Source organism: Canis lupus, chromosome 16, assembly GCF_011100685.1.
Source record: "Canis lupus familiaris isolate Mischka breed German Shepherd chromosome 16, alternate assembly UU_Cfam_GSD_1.0, whole genome shotgun sequence".
Taxonomy (NCBI): domain Eukaryota; kingdom Metazoa; phylum Chordata; class Mammalia; order Carnivora; family Canidae; genus Canis; species Canis lupus.
Genome location: NC_049237.1, coordinates 8,680,862 through 8,696,258, shown reverse-complemented (window position 1 = coordinate 8,696,258; position 15,397 = coordinate 8,680,862). Strand labels below are relative to the sequence as shown.

The 15,397-nt window shown below is 46.7% G+C and overlaps 1 protein-coding gene across 3 annotated transcripts in view; it reads left to right on the top strand.

Moving 5' to 3' along the window:
- TBXAS1 (thromboxane A synthase 1) overlaps positions 1-15,397 on the top strand; it is a 161,786-nt gene that overhangs the window by 119,920 nt on the left and 26,469 nt on the right. The window lies entirely within an intron of this gene.

Genomic DNA, 15,397 nt, shown 5'->3' with positions numbered 1-15,397 from the left:
GCTCACGCTGCTAATGTGAGCAAGGTTGAGGATTTGTTCCTTGAAACAGCCAGAGGATCTCAAAGAAAAAAAAAAAACATATTTTGTGGCCACACACAAAAAAGAAGCCATTTTGCCCCCAACCAGCTGTTTCATAAATATACATCCTTTGTCACAGGAGGAGGGTTGAGTAAAAGAAATGTGAGTAGCTTAACACAAATCCATCCTCACTATGAAAAAAAAAATCTCCCAGTTTGGATCATACCCAGGGTGAATATTCAGGGTCTGTCATCTTCACACTGGGAGTAGGGCATAGCTGACTTTAAGATTCAAATGGAAAAAAAAAAAAAAAAGATTCAAGTGAAAAACTCGAAATGGTTTTTTTTTTTTTTTCCCATTGGGCAGGTTTCTCCACTTTGCTCAGGTCTGCTTGAGTCCTGCTGTCTGACATTTTAGGAGGAATAAGCTCAAGTGTCCTCATCGACTCCTTCACACGGCGGTGCATCTAAGCCCTTCCCCACAGATCCTGTAACAGTACAACAGAACACAAAGCTGAGAGGTACAAGGAAAGAGGCAGGAACTCAGAACAGCCTACAGCCCTAAAGTTAAACCAAAATCCTGGGTGGCTCAATGGTTGAGTATCTGCCTTTGGCTCAGGGTGTGATCCCGGGGTCCTGGGATTGAGTCCTGCATCGGGCTCCCCGCAGGGAGCCTGCTTCTCCCTCTGCCTATGTTTCTCTCTCTCTCGCTCTCTCTCTCTCTCTCTGTGTCTCTCATAAATAAATTAAAATCTTTTTAAAAAAATCCAAAGACAAGAACAGTGATACTAGCATGGCCAGATTCACGGCAAAAGACCACGGAAGTTTCATGGGGTGCCTGAGATTCCACATCTCCAGCAAGCTCCCAGGTGATGCTGATGCCACAATCCACAGCCCACACTGCCAGCGGCCTTGTTCCAAACCCTAAATCCTGCATCTCCCCCAGTTGTGCTATAGGTAGCAAGTGCTTATCCCTAATGATAGAGCTCTGATACTCCACAATAATTTACCTTCTGTTAAAACAGTTTCAAAATCATTCCAAAGAGAACGATGCCACTCTCACTTTACTGAGTGAGAGAGACAGTGATGTGGGAATCTCCCCATCCTGGGTATGTCTTTAGGAGTGTACTGCCTATAATCCTAAATCTTGCTTCCTTAAATAGTTTTCTCCAAGGTGGGAAGCTAGGGGGAGCTTCTGGGTAGATGCCAAGTCATTTTCAAGGCGAATGAAGGAAGCAACCAGAGCCTCCTCTCAGGATATATGTGTAGACTGGAGACCTACCACCTCTAACAGGTACCCAGTGGACTGGATCTTTTCAGCAGGGAGCTCCCCCTAGATCAGATGGTATATGGTAGTTTTAAGAGTCTCCAGTTGAGAGTCCATGTAGAAGTACTGTGGTCAAAGAGAACTCCCGTGATGCTCTTCCCCTGGGGCCTGGAGCAAAATCTGCACTATTTTCACTGCACATGTAGGAGCTGCAATGAGGGGAACCTTGGAACGTGTCCAGCTTGTCCACTTTCTGTCCTCCATTCTGGAAGTGTCTGACCTAAAGAACAAGTTTCTCTCACCCCTCCCTGGCATCCCTGTAGCTAATATTAGAGAAGTCTTGACAACCTACAAGAGGGGCCTCTCTGGGCCCTAGAACTCTGTGCTCTGGGCCCTCTCTGTGTACCTAGAACTCCATCCTGGAAGTCATCTTTTGTGGCCACTGCTATGAATGTACCAGCTCCAGGAAGGAAAACAACTCAAGACAAGTCAACTCAAGAGTCCCCAAAGCGGGGTGACCCATTACCCTGGATGAGAAGATGGTAGCCCCAGTTTTTAACTGCCCATGTGATTGTTACTACATACACACGAAGATCTTCATGATCTAGGTCACTAGCCCATTCTTTCCTTGGGGACACCTGCAGGAAGGTAGGGACCGTGTGTGCTATGCATGACTGCGGCCCAGTGCCAAGACCTCCATGTGCCCCCACCAAGGGCTCTAAACCCTTCCCCATTGCTTGGAGATGCCCAGAGCCCATGCCCACACTCCCTGATTTTGAGCCACTCCCATGGGCCTCAGCAGTCACAGCCAATCCCCAGGCCTCGCACCATCCAGGAACTCTGAGAAACTCCATTGGTTTCTTGTCTTTTCTCTCCTTCTCACCCTGCTCCCTTCCTTTCTTTTTTTTAAAAAATATTTTATTTATTAACCCATGAGAAACACAGAGACATAGGCAGAAGAAGAAGCAGACTCCCTGCGAGGAGCCCAATGCGGGACTCCATCTCAGGACCCGAGATCACACCTGAGCCAAAGGCAGACGCTCAACCACTGAGCCACCCAGATGCCCCATCTTGCTCCCTTTCTGTCTCTTCTCCTCTCTCCCCAAAGTACACAACACTATTTACTCTCCTTACCCTTTCCCTTGTTCTGGCTCCAGACCCCAGATCAGAGAGCCACAGAAGCTTCCCTGCTCCACCTCCTGACCCACTGCCCTTGGGGGAGCCCCTGGCCACCCCAGAAACCTGAATTTTGTACAGTGATATCCCAAATTAGGGCAATGGGGGCGATCAAGTGAGAGGCAGGTTGAAGAGCAGAAAGGACTTGCAGACTTTTTTCCTCAGCTTCCTTGCTTAGCAGGTCAGCACTTTGAATTTTTAGCAATTAATGCTCCAAGCACCTGCCCCCCCCCCCAACCTGAGTCCCCACAGAGCAATTGAGGCTCGGCTGAGGGGGAGGCGACTTGCAAGGAGAGGCTCCTCGGGGAACAGGCCACACCAGTCAGCATATATTTGGTGCCTTTCATGTGGCAACTCCGAGTATTTTATATTCAATATCTGGGCCTCTAGAGGGGCCAAGCTTTGCTAAGCAAATAAGCTGGTGGGGTCGGTACACATCAATCCCGAAAAGCAAGAATTAAAAATAAACTTGGGAAAGTGGACCGCACAGGTGAAGCTCCTCGTTCTGTGGGTCCTCTTGGCACTGAGCTAGATTCTCAACTGAATGGCTCGTTTATTTAACTATTGCTCACATTATGGGCTCTTAAAACATCAAAGGTATGGGCTGTATTCCCAACAATTCGCTTTTGGAATAAAAGAAGAAACACACACACACTTTTTTTTTTTTTTTTAACTTCACTGGACTCTATTGACCAAAGCCATTCTGACCCCAATTGAGCAAAAACTTCAGAATGGCATCATCTGGTACAAAAAGACATGATGAAGACTCCTGCTCCTTTGTCCAGCCACTCATCACTAGGTTTAAAATCTCAGCATTCGGAGGTCCTTCCTCTGATCCAACATGGTATCCAACATTATTAAAATGCCCCTTACTCTTGGGAGGAGCAGCATAAGCAAGTCCCCGCGAGGATTCGAGCCTCATGAGGGTGAGGGCTTGTCTGCTGGGCACACTGGTACCTCCCAGGGCATCCAACAGTGCCTGGCACGTAGCAGGCTCGTGATGGATAGGCGTGGGGTGAGACAATGAACGAATCACGTTTGCCCCTTCTTTTCTAACTGCAGATGAAATGAAAGCAAATTTGAGTTGGGGGAAGGGTATAAGAGGGTGCATGGGAGAAAACGTGGTTCCTGCACCCTGAAAGGAAGGAGGTAGACGGGAGTCAGAGAGACAAGGCCGCTGCCGAGGGAGATGTGGGCAGATGAAGGCAGCATCCCGCCGTCTACAGGGCTGTGACTGTGCTACCACAGGGCTCCCGTGGGGCCCAGAAGCTCATGCCCAGGAACAGAGGGATCCTGGGCTCTTAGCCTCCGAGGGGATCTTATGGGGTGTCTAGGGCAGCCTCCTACCCAGGACAGACCTCTGTCTGACACAAGATCGGGCCACTCTGCTCGAACACTCCCAGGAACTTACTACCTTATGCTTACACCGAGTTGAAATCTGCCTCGGTTAATCGTCTGCCCACTTGCCTACTTGTTCTACTTCTACTCCTCTCTCGGCTCATGGTATTTGTCTACAAGAGTCCGCAAATCGGTAGCTCCGGCCTGGGGTGGGGGGCACTTCCCCCCCATGAGGTGCCAGTGACTGGACAGCTCAGAGATGGAGAGAGGATGGTGGGAAATGGGGAAGTCAGCAGAGAATAGGGACCTTTCTAAAATGTTTGCTTGTGGCCAAGACATTCAATTTACTCTGTTTTCTGCTAAGTGTATGCTGCCTCGGGACTGTAGGCAGCATTATGTTTTATTTTGGGTGTTTTGTGTGTGTTGCATTTGTTTTTTGGTTTTGGGGTTTTTTTAGCATTTTGTTTTACAGTTGAATATGGTATGTGTGAAGATAGCAACCACACGAGCCTGTTAGCCCAAGCATATGAATATTCCAGATCAGAAGGGATGTTTGACTCCCCGATGAATTGCAATGTGTAAGGTTTATAAAGTTAAGCACTTAGAATTCTGTCTTTAAAATTTAAATATTTAGATTGGGTCTCTAGGACACAAAAGGCAATGCCTGTTTCTCACTCGCTTAATTTGATTTTTTTTTTCTTTTTCGTGGCACAAGTTGTTTTTCAAAGCCTCATTCCTTGAACGTTCCCTATAGGAGGAATGTAATTAAACTCCACTGGCCTCCCCCTGCTGGGACTGAACTGGGGCCAGAGCTGTAGGAAGCATAAAACAGATACCCCGCGAAAAGAATCCTTATTATAAAGATGAGAAGAGAATCAACTTCCCTCTGGTTATGAACAAGAAGCTTTAGAAAGCCACCCAGGCTCTTTTTGCAATGGGCTTAGTCTCCAAGACATTTTAATTAGTAATTTAAGACTGGAAGGCAGAGGACAAACTCCTCACCTCCTTAGCTATAGGCGAGAACTTCAACTCGATAAGAAACTGGTTCAAGTGGCTGAGGAAGAGAGGGAGATCCGGGGGGGAGGATGCTTCATGGCAAAGCACAAACTTTTTCATGAAAATGGCTTAACGAGGTATCCCAGCCTTGTCAATCACTATTTGGGGGCCCCCATCCCTCGAAGGCAGTTCTCACCCCCTGCCTGGTGACAGGCCCCGCCTCTTGCCGGTTCACCTGCTGGGAGCAGTCAAGAAGCTCTCACTGGGGGATGGGCTCCCAACTACTTCCAGACTTTTCTCTGACCAAGGGGCACCACCACCCAGAAGAGGGAACCCCAAAACCTGAGTGCCAGTGGCGCCCACGGAGGCACCGAGCTGCCACTCCCTCGCAGTGTGACATGGAGGACTGACATCATAATCTCTGTTCCTCCTTCTTCCTGTCTGTAAAATAGGAATAACAACAGTATGTTGCTTATAAGGTTGTCTCGAGGATTAAGTGAATGAACCCCGGTATGACTGTGGTCACAGGGCCTTTGCACAGGCACATTGTACTCTCATCTCCCTTTCTGTGCCTCAGTTTCCTTACCTATGAAAGGAAGGGACTGAACCAGACTTCTTCACTGGCAGTGATGACAATGATGATGCTTGAATGTTTATATGGCAGGCCCTAAGCTAGGTACTTTACATACTAGACTCGACTCTCACAACCCGATGAGTTGAACTACCACCATTCTCATTTAATCGATGAAGAAAGAGAGGCTATATCAGCCAGCGATCTCCAGAGGAGCAGAACCAATGGGGGAAGAGGGGAGACAGAGAGGAGACAGAGAGAGAGAGAGAGAGAGATCTTAAGGAATGGACTCCTTTGATTGTGGGGGCTGGCATGTCCAAACTCTGGAAGGCAGGCCCGCAGTCTGGAAACTCAGTCTGGATTCAAAGCTGCAATCTTGAAACAGAATTTATTCTTCTCCAGGAAACCTCAGTGTTTGCTCTCAGGGCCTTTAACCGATCGGATGAGGCTCATCCACATTATCGAAGGTCATCTTTACTCAAAGTCAACTGATTGTCCAATGTCCACATCTACAGAAAATCTTCACAGCCACGCTGAGATAGCGTTTGATTCACTATAGGTACTGTGGTCTAACCAAGTTGACACAGAAGCACTGAGAAGATAACTCGTTAAGGGTTCTACACTAGGAAGGGGCCTCGCTTGGATCGGAACTCACACCTCCCATCCGCTTAGTCTCGGTTCTCAGCATTGTCTCTTGTGTTCAGTGACTCAATAAAGGGGCGTCCTCCTGATGGTGTGGGTCATGGCTCCAGCACTTCAAGAAAGGGGGGCTTCTGGGATGCCTCTTTGGGGGTGGGGGCGCTTGTAGCTATGTCTGTACCACACTTTCATGGCACTGAGAAGATGTCAGTTGTCAAGCAGATGGGGGCACACACCCTTGTCTGTCACCTTTGTCTGCACCATCTTTGGCCTGTCATCCTGGCTCTCTGCTCTAAGGATAAGTTTGCCTGGAAGGTCTTGGGTTTGTAGTGGCTTCCCCGCCCCCTGCCACCCCCCTTCTGGGACAGGTTCAAGGTCCATTCTCTGAGTCTATAAATGCTCTTTCTCCGGTCCATACAGTTCAAGATGAAGAGTATTTGGGCAGCTTCTTCACTGACCTGCCTCCCTAGATGCCTACCCTCTGAAGCAGGAATGTTCCTGAAACAAACATCATATCCCAGGGCTGCTTTCTCCCTCCACAGACACTGTTCTCAGTGCTTTTCTCACTTTTTCTGGGACACTGATCCTGTCTCACGTATTGTAGAGTTCTCCAGCCATCGCAGGCTTTCTCTTTGGGTTCCATGACCCTGGAATTTCCCATTAGTTGCATTTCCTTGTGATTCATTTTCATTGTGTTTTTTGGTGAAGAGCATGAAATGTCCATCTGAGACATTTGTCTTGCAGCCTAATCACCAACCTGGCCCTCTTCTGCTCTTGACTGTGCCACAGTAGAAAGGGAGCTCTGTCCTCCCTCTCCCTGGGTCTCTCTTGGGCACCAGACTTGATGCTTGCCTGGCTGGAAGCAGTTGTTAACAGCTGCCAAGGGCCATTTTACTCATCTTGACACTATGGGGGTGCTGCCTGCCTTCTGTCTCAGAAGGATGCTCTTCCTGCCCAACTCCTCCCTGATCTGCCATGGTCCCCTCTGAGGACTACAGAGAGTGCTCCCCAAATCCCCTGGGTCTCTGAATGAAGTAGACCGAGGCCTGGGTTATAGAGCAGATAGATCCCAGGCCACCTGTAGGCAGACTCCTCAGGCAACCAGAGACCTCTTAGCAATTCCTTCTACTATCCACGCAGCCACTGGGACTGAAGGCCATGTGCAAATCAAGGCCCAAGAGCAGCGGGGGCTATTCCCTGCCATTGAGAACTTACTAGAAACCACAGATGTTTGGGATCCACCCCCAGTGATTGTAATGTAGTTGGCTGCAGCAAGGCTGGGCATCATGCTTCTTTAAAAGTCCCCAGGTGATGCTAAGCTGCAGCCAGGCCGAAGGGCCGGTGCCGTGTTCCCATGAGGTATATCTGCAAACTTAGCATTAGCAGTGACCTTGGATTGCATAATTAAGGACAGGACTAACTTTATAAATACTCTGCATAATTATTGGACTTGCTTTTCACTTCTTTAGATGTCACTCATTTGGTCAGCAGGAAATAGTAGGTTTTCTGTGATTGTGTTATGGTTTAGATCTATCCAACCCATCCAGAGAGCCAAGAAACAAAAGCATTGCCTGGTGAGAGCCACGAGATGATTGTTCTGGAACATTCAGCAGAACAGCCTCTTTGAAGGCACCTCTTAAAATTATGATCTGTAGACCTGGAGGATCCCAAACCCAGAGGTCATCTGGTCCGTGCCCCACCTCCAGGGTGGAAAGGGCTGTTTCTCCATCTTCTGGACAAGACAAGTGAGGCCCAGGGAAGTTCACTCAGGCCATATGTTATCTCAGAATGGAGGGAATGTGTTTCTGGCTGCCCAGAGCATGTCTCTCCTCTCTCTCTCTCTTTTTCATCCTCTCACCTTTCTCTGAAAATCTCATTTAATGATTCCCCAGCCTGGCTGCAAATTCAGTGATTTGTAGGCCTGAAAGCTACTAATGATGTGGTCACTACCATCATCATCATAACAGTAAACATTTATGGAGCGCCATAATTATTCATAATAATTTTATGTGTTAAATAAATCTGACCTAACTCTGTAAAGAAATGGGCCCTGTGAACCAAGTTTATTACGTAAATTAGAAATCTCTTAGAAACATCAAGTGGAAGTGCCTCAAGTTCCATGTCACATGTACCATCTGGCAGTTTTTTTTCTGGGCTTGAGTCATTGTGAGTCACTCACATGATTACAGGGGGTACTCTCTGTCGTCCTTACCTCAATCTCTAACCTGTGGCCAGTTCTAACTGCTGTTTTTGTGAATTTCGTTATTTAACAAAGTCTGCTGAAGAAACACCATGTTTCTAATTTGTTTTTATCAAGGAGTGATCCTTTGGGATCAAGTATTCAATATCAAATAATATTGATAATAATGATGATGGAAATAATAATAATAATTACAATTCATTGAACACCTATTCTGTGCCTGGTCCTGGGCCAACTCATTCCAACAACCAAGTCAGTATTTCCAAGTATAGAAAATATTTCCTTAAAGATTAGGGAATTGAAACTCAGAGATTAAGTGAATGGCTCAAGGTAGAAAGAGAGCCTGCCTGTGAACTCAGATCTACTAGCTCCTGGTTCCTTGGTGCTGTCTTGGGAATGACCAGTAGGTCCATAGTAGATTGTTCTATGAGAGCAGATGGTTGGCCAAAGTGGGTTAACACACAGTCAGACACATTTAGGACCATTATGTTAGCACTGTGATAGCCAGGTCTCTCTCAGGATGTCAGGAAGTTCCCAGAGTCACTTCTCTTCCTCTCTTGGGTGATCCTCTCCTTGTCTTCTAACACCAAGTACTTAAGGTCATTATCAGAATAAATGGCATTTTCTGCTTAGATCTTTGGCTTTGAGGAACGAAGAAATCCTACTCAATCACGATATGTCAGACTTCACTATAAAAAATTAATTAATGTACTTCAACCACCAATAAACAGATCAAACAACATAAAAATCTATAGCAAAAGAAAGGAAAAAACCCTAAGCCAAGAAGTATATGGTTTCTTTTTACTTAATATCCAATAAATTTACATTCTCCTCATCTGCCCTTGGGTGTCTTAAACTAAAATTCTATCAATATTTCCATGTAAAATAATTTTTTCTACATAAAATCCACCATATCAGAATCCCTCTATTCATTCTGTTTCTTGGGTTTCAGACAGACAGTTTCTCCCCTCGGGAATAATTCATATGTCAAACCTGTCATTTATCATTGTATCTGGTAGCATTTTTCTCCCTGTCCCTCAAATTTTAGCTTAAAGCCCACTTAATAAGGTCTGTGGGTATCCTGACAAACACCCTTCTCAGGCTTCATGAGATTTCTGGTGAGACAGGCCATAATCCAGCAAAACAAATCCTGTCCCCTTGCCGGCATCTAAACAGTATCCTGTTATGTGTCTATACCTGCTTTTCTTTTCTACAACTGGAAGGAAGGATGAAAACACCACCCATGCCTCCAAATCTGATTTCCTATATCACACTTGACAACCTTTGAAGCTGCGATGCACATTTCTTCTGATTGGTTCATTCATTTCCATGTGAGTCAGGTGAAGTGGTCCATCGGTTTAAGGCATCCCTGATGGTGCTCCATGTTGGAGAGTCATTTCCAGAAAGGAGCACCTCCTCCTCATTGTCCATGTCGGGTCATTAGAGAGCTTTGCCTTCTCAGCTGGGAAAGCCAGTGACCGAGAAAGCAAGATTCCTCCCTCCCCCCGCCCCCAGGGATTTGTCTTTCTCAGCCATTTTCAGAAAATCGGGAGTCAGCAACCTTAGAAAGAATTTCATATCATATCCCCTTCTCCCCCGTCTCCCTCTCTTCTTCCTTCTCCTTGTGCTTCTCTTAGGCAGGATGACACGCTTCTGCTTGTTGACCCCTAGAAAACTCAGCTGCTGGCATCATGAGCGCAATGATCTGTCATCACATCCAGGTACATGGTAGGGGCTCAGTGCTGGATGAATGAATGAATGATAGCTGGAGTTGCAAGAATCTTAGAGATGATTCAATCTAATCCCTTTGTTTTACAGATGAGGAAACTGAGGCAGGGAGCTTTAGGAGACCACCCAAGATCAGGCTATCTGGGTGTGGTCTCTTGACTCCAGATCTCTGCCTGTCGTCCTCTCTCTTAAGACCTAGAGTAGCCAGGGTGCCCTTGCCCCTACACTCCATCCTTGGAGCAGCAAGAGTCCACACTTGTGGTGGGAGAGCAAGCCTGGTACGGCTTCCGGCATGACAGTGTCTGTGTTTTCTCTTCTGGATGAACAAAGAGTCCCCTTTTAACTGTACAGCCCTCACCTGCCTTCCTCCTGGTAATTCCTGCTGCAAACAGCCTGTCTTCCAAGCCTGGCCTGGCATTCCTCAAATATTCCTCAAAGCCATCTGCTCCCTGTCCGCTAAGCTTCAGCTCTGGGGATGTAATATGCCCTTAGCGAGATTTTACTCCTCCCACCCTTCCAGAACAGACACTGGCATTTCTTGCATTGACAATATTCCACAATTAAAAAAAAAATCATAGAAGCTGAAAGAAAGAAAAAATGCTGGTGGCATACCAGAAGTCTCCAAGAGGGTGACGGTCATCAGTGAAAAAAATTAAGCAAATCAGCCTCTAATGTTTAAGCATATAATTCTCTAAATGTTAAATTACTCAACTGGTGGACATTTCTATAGTGAGGCTGTAGAAAGAAAACAACAGAAATTGCTTTTTTCCCTTTGTGTATAATCACCCGGCAATGTGAAGGCACAGAGATGAAAAACCAAATCCTGCTCGTCCAGTTAGGCTAACCTTCACACTGCACAGTGCTTACCAGGTGGGAAATGGCCAACTTCTAGAGGAAAGGCAGGAAGGTTCTCTCCTGCTATTTCACCACTGACCTGCATTTCATCTGAAAGGCATGAAAATGGAGGAGGGAAAGCAGCCCCTGGCCACTCCCTGGGATTGTTCTCGAGGATCTAGACAGACCATAAGTAATTCAGTGAGCCCCTCACAAAGCCCCTGGCCCTGCGCTGATGTGGCTGTGGCATATTCAAGCGAGCCAAAGGTAATCAGCACCACCAAAATGCAACACAAAACTCTTATCAGAAGATGCCATTTTTTTTCTAAATGTCATATATACAATTTTTATTGGAGCATGATGACAGATAGTGAATAACTTAACATAAATTTGCATAATACAATACAGCTGTTAATTTATGATCATATTAAGGCACAAAGTTTTGTAGTTTGGGCACTTAAAGTCATAATCTTTGCAAACTTTCCTTCCTGTTTGCTCTTTATTTATTACTTACTTAGGGTTGCCACATAAAATACAGGGGGCTGGTTAAATTTAAATCTCTGATAAACACTGTATGTTTCCTAGTGTGAGCATGTCTCGGGCAATATTTGGGACATACTTATACTAAAAAATGATTCATCGTATAGCTGAAATTCACTGTTAACTGAAGGCTTCTATTTTTATTTTAAATCTGGCAACTGTATTCTTCTTCATAAACACCTTATCCCCTACCAGCTATGTGCTCCCAGCGGGGAGAAGGGGTGTTGTGTAGAGAAGGGTGCTGGCATCTGGGCCTTTGGTGTCTTTATGTGAAGAAAAAGGGATCAGATTGTGGAGGTACCAGTACAGAGGGGGAAACTGAGGTAGGTAGCATATCTGAGTTTTCCTGGCAGCACTAGAAGTGTTAGAGCGATGGTTTTCAAACTTTTTGATCATAAAGCATCTTAAGAAACGTATTTTCTAAATCAGCCCCGTCCGGATGCATGAAACGATATGTATATGTGTGATATATTCTGTGCTCTATTCCATTCTATTTCCTTTTTTAAAATGCTGGCCTTAATCCCCTAAATTGAATTCACAATTCCCTAAGGCATCATAGCCCAGATTTTGAAAAACACTGGGTTAGAGGGTTTTATAGCTCAGGAAAGTAAACGAAGAGATTTTTTTAAAAACCCACTATACAAATGAGGAAATGTGTCTGATCGGTTAACTGACTTTCCAAGTCCATTTCACTAATTGCTAAACTAGGAATAAAACTTAGGTCTCCCAACTCTCAAGCCTGCGTCCCTGGTTTCATTCTATCACACTTTCCAGCATTTACTTTCTCAATCTCCAAGTAAGAATAGACATTCTGGGATCTGCATTTTTTTTTTACCTAGTTTTAGTACTTCTAAACCATTTTGTTATCACTTTATATTCTAAAACCCCCAAGATTTATAGCATTGCTGATCCAAACTGATTAGATTCCTGCTTGTGGCATCCATTTGACACATCCACATTTAAATTAATTCATCTTGGCACTTACCCTTTGATATTTAGCATCTTACTTCCCTTCTGACCCCAACTTTGTCCCACTATTTTGGTGTCCCTGGAGACCTTTACAGTACATATTCGATGGGCTCTCCCCTGAGACAGGCATTGTCTGAGATGTAAGAAAGACCTCAAAATGGTTATTATTACTTGCTACCGTTGGTTCTCCCTAATCTATGAAGTTGAATAGAGTATCTCTTACAAATGTTCCCTTTTGGAATTGAGAAAACATAGGTTCAGAGAGGCTAAGACCCTTTCTCAGGATCACACAGCAAATGCAGACTGGAAGAGCTCAAGTCTTCTTGCTCCAACTCCTAGGCTCTGCCATCGGGGCATGGAGGTCTGCTGAGCGGAGGTGCCCGCAAACAAGTACGCTGGCAGGAAAAAGACATCACTCCCAGAGATATCGTGTATACACTATATTTTTCTCACATACTAGGTCTAGATTTTCAAACCACTTTCAGAACTTTCTGGAATCTGATAACCATTCAGTTTACCATCCTCTAGATCCTATGTCCATTCACTCCACACATCCTTTAGTCCTAGTCGTGATGACAAATTCCAAAGTAATTTGTGGTCCCCATCTGTGGTCCCCAGAGCACTTTTCCCATTTCTTTTTTTAATGATTTATTTATTTATTGGAGAGAGAGAGAGAGAGAACACAAGCAGAGGGAGTGCTAGAGGGAGAGGGAGAAGCAGGCTCCCTGATGTGGGGCTTGATCCCAGGATCCTGGGATGGTGACCTGAGCCCAAGGCAGACACTTCACCGACGGAGCCACCAGGATCCCCTCCCACCTCCCCTCGTGTGGCGCTGCAAGAGTCCATCCTGCCTGTAGAATCCGAATGCAGGGCTCCTTCTGGTATTTTTATTAGCTCAACAGTCAGTCCATTTATGCAGAGGAGTCAACTTGGCGCTCTCCCTCCACCCTGTGAAATAACCTTGCCTTTGGCTTCATCTCGGCCCCACCAGGACTCACAGGACTGGGCACAGGGAGCCACAAGCCACCTCCTCAGGGATGCACAAAGATGCTCCTAGCAAGACTCAGACAGCATTTTGCAGCTCCCATGGCCCTTTCCCCAATTTATCCTCTTCCACCCTCAGGGGAGCTGGGCTGATGGCTAAGGCTCCAGGTTAGATTCCCTGCCTCAAAGCCAGGCTGAAGCCCTGAACCAGCCACATGGGCCTAAACCTCAGTTTCTTCCACTGTTAAAAGGGTATAATAAACATATCTGCTCCGTTCCGTTGGGGCTGATTAAATGAGGTGACGTCTGGAAAGCACTTAGCCTGGAGCCTGGCACCTATGCTCTCCAGAAGCATTTGGTTTTATTCTGTTATTGTTTTGATTCTTCCTATTTCCAGATATCATCCCAGAAGTCTTAAGGAGACACATGTCCCTTCACGTGCCTCTGGTCCACCCAGGTCCTGGCATGTGCATCCGTGCCCCTCGGCCAGCAGTCCCTTCCTTGCCACTCCGGATCCCCTTCCAGCCTGGCAGTTTTCCTACCTCCTTACCTTGCAACAAACCTTGCTCCTTCCACATCCCATTTCCCCAGGACACTATTTTCTGCTAGGGACCAACAAAATAATGGTCGAACTACCAAGACCTGAGGCCTTGGAAAGATTTCAGCGATTGCTGGTTGATCTCGAAGGCCCTCTCCTAGGCCCTGGCTCAAGACGCATCATCCAGCGGTCACTCCAGGAATGAGGGGCTTACGTCTTCCATGTTTCACCCACTGGGCCCAACCATTTTTCCACAAATCCATTTCCTTATACCTTCCCCCAGTAGCTTCAAACTCTCCGCCCCCATAGAATGACCCTTTACAAGATGGAGACTACACCTCTCTGACTTCTGTATATTTTCTCCATGTGGCAGAGTTTCAAGTCTCCTGGCCATCCAAGTCTCCCTTCCAGTCTAACTGGGTCCCTCTAGAGGGTGATACAGCCAGAGCGGCGGGCCGGCCCAGGATGCGGGCAGATGGTGCAGAGGAGGGCACGGTAGCTGCTTCTGTGAGTGGTTTCTGATGACTGGTGGCCCCATTAATAACCCGTTCTCTGGTCATCTTCCCTGAATGTGTTGAAATATATCTCAATTATTGTAACCCTGTAGAATAAGAAGTCCTACAAGTTTAAAATATACTAGCTAGGAAAGGTACTTCCTCTTACTTGCTCCCCAAAACTTAACTCCTTCAAGCATTCCGAAGCAGGGTAAACAACTTCATACTTTATCCTCTTTAGATCTTTTCTTCCAAACACTTAGATCTTTGGTGGTTTCCTGGGTATGGGATTAGTCTGTCTCTCCCACTGGACTGGAAGCTCCATAGAGAGGGACTCACCACAGTAGCTCCAATGGCCATGGGCCTCCCAGGGGCCCTAAGGAATGAGTGGATGGACTACTTTGGCTCTGATCTCACCCTAGTTCATCCAACCCCATCTCCTTTCCTGTCATGTGCCAGACAATTGAGGGTCTGAGGTCCTGGGTTGGGGCAGCATCCAAGAGCCTGTTCCCAGCATGGTATCATGGTAGGGCCAGTCTTCAGGTATGGCGTGAGATGCCAAGTGGGCATCCTAGGAACATCTTCAGGGAGAAACCAAGTCAGAGAGTTGGTCAGGCCTACTAGAGGTTGGTCAGTCTAAAGAGGCTGGCCAGAGGGGAGGACCCCCGGGGTGAAGACAGCAGGATGGATGTGGGTGAGCCACACACAGCTGCAACTCTAAGCAGTAGTGTGCACCCACCCAAGACTTACTGCCTGCCAGGCGTGGGCAAGTGCTGCCTGTGAATAGGCTTTTTGCCCACTACAACTTTTTGGAGTCTTAGAATTATCTCCATTGTACTGAGTGAGAAACTGAGGCTGACCACGGTCACACGGCTGGTAAGCAGTGAGACACAAATTCATCCTCAGGCAATGTGACACCTGTGTGCTTTTAACCACTGAACAAGACTGGCTCCCAAGGTGGACGTGTGATGTAGAAATAGGGGGCAGAGGGATCCCTGGGTGGCGCAGCGGTTTAGCGCCTGCCTTTGGCCCAGGGCGCGATCCTGGAGACCCAGGATCGAATCCCACGTCAGGCTCCCGGTGCATGGAGCCTGCTTCTCTCTCTG